Raw genomic sequence first — 2213 nt, forward strand, 5'->3', positions numbered from 1 at the left:
TATGCTTTGTATTTGTCATGTTTTTGATTTTATAGACATTTTACTTCGCCACCATGTATTCTTTTAGTAGACGTAAGAGTCTTATTTCTTAAAATAAACAACTTTATAAATAATTGTAAATGTACAATATCGTAGAATGGTCCAGTTAATTACTGTTAAAAGTAACATCTGACGTACAGATTATTAAAGGTCCCTTTGTGATGAATAATATTTGATAATAGTAATATGTAACATGGCACCTATAGTCCTTTTACCTTTCATGATGGGGGGGTGTTATCGGAGCATGTAATCCACTACCAGTCTGGTGATGGTGATAAAAGGCAGTGAACGCTCACCGCACACGGGTCAGTGGAAAGGTGCGGGAAAATAAACACTACCACCAGAGAGCAGTGTTGTACTATTCTCCGTCTCTTTCGCTCACTGTCACTCCCTCAGTTGAACCCATTTTATGTCTGCTTGGCAAGCGGTCCTTCTATACGTCACACACACACATTGATTGACACCATGCACTATACGGTGCTTAAAAGCAATAGTCAAATACGTTTATTGACTATATATAGGCCTACAGGTAGGCTTATGTATGTATATAGGCCTATGTGTATATTAGGGCTGTAACGATACACGTATCAAACCGAAAATCGCGATACTCAAAGCCACAAACCTGTCTCGCGGTGTGAGAAGGCAGAAGCGCGATATGCCCTTTCTAACTCTTCGGTCAAATTGTCCGATTGAAATTTGCTAATAATTTGTCTAAATAATAGTCTGCTGACAGCGCCCCCTCCTATCGATGCCGTAAATATGTGACGAGATGCCCTCTCTGTGATCACAGCTCTCCGTGGCTACGGAGGATTGCATTTCTCCACAGCCGTCGAAGTCCTCATATGCGATATGAACGACATTTATCCAGAGTGGGCCAAGCGCGAAAAAAATTGCCTGTGTGATCCTGTCTCTATTGTTTTGTGTGATTTGACTGGCAGTTTGTCTGCTTATAGGTCGGAATGAAGCGGCCACCGATTATTGAAAGGATGGGTACTTTATTCTACCGGACTCGTTCGCTTCTTCACTAGACACACGCGCTACCGCTCCCCCCCGTCAACAATTCAGCGCAGGGGGGCCCATCAGTACCTCTTGTATAGGGGCCCAGGACTTGGTGCAACGGCCTGCACATAGCCTAATAAGAAGCGCTATAAGGATATTTGAATAAACCAACCAAACAGTTAAAGGGGCCCTATTATGCCTATACCAGCAAAAAGCATCCTCCAACTGCAATCTTTGGTTATTTCTTTATTAATTTAGCTATAGGCCTACTTTAATAGTATTCTTTCGGTTCAAATCTGTTCAGTGTTCCAAATTATTTGTTATTAAATGTTACATTAAGATAATTGGTATTTAAGTGTTGTTTAAATAAAATGCTTTTTAAATTTAAAAGAATTTTCGGATGTATCGAACCTTGGGTCAAAAATCGTGATACAAACCGAATCGTGAATTTGTGTATCGTTACAGCCTAGTGTAGGCCCCTATATATATATAATAAACTTGACTGGACGATTTGAGTTTAAATCTGCGAATCCAAAACTTGGGGTATGACAGGAAACTGACTGAAGCCATACAAACCATAGGCCTACACAATAAATAATAACGAAGTCTACAACTGATACTCCGGTGAAATGCTGTTATCACTTCCCACAGGCGGCAATCCTTCCCCAAACCCACCGCTGTTTTCCTTTCTCCAATCTCCACACCTCTAGTTCTGCACTCGCCTTTCTCACATTTTTCAGCACCATTCGTCATAGGAGAAAAGACCCTTATCGGAGATATATCAGACAAGGCCATTTCTGTCAGCCATTCATCCATCCATACCCACCCACCCAGCCGTCCATCCATATCCACCCCATCTCTCCTGGTCATTTATTCAGTCTGATGTCCATCTATCCAACCTGCACTCCTCCGTTGTCTGTTGTTCCTCCACGCTGTCCATCGTCTCTCTGCTTCATGTATGCGGGAACGCGCACGCACGCACGCGCACACACACACACACACGCACACACGCACACACAGGATATTACTTTAGCAGTTTTACCACATTGCTTTCCCCGCAGGCACAGAACAAGTCTAAACCAACCTGTATATATTCTTAATATCCGTATTTATCAATTATTTTGAATTAGAGTAATTTATGCTTTCCTTCGTGGATACTTCAGTAGAGCCGAGGC

Source organism: Gadus macrocephalus, chromosome 11 (assembly GCF_031168955.1).
Source record: "Gadus macrocephalus chromosome 11, ASM3116895v1".
NCBI lineage: Eukaryota > Metazoa > Chordata > Actinopteri > Gadiformes > Gadidae > Gadus > Gadus macrocephalus.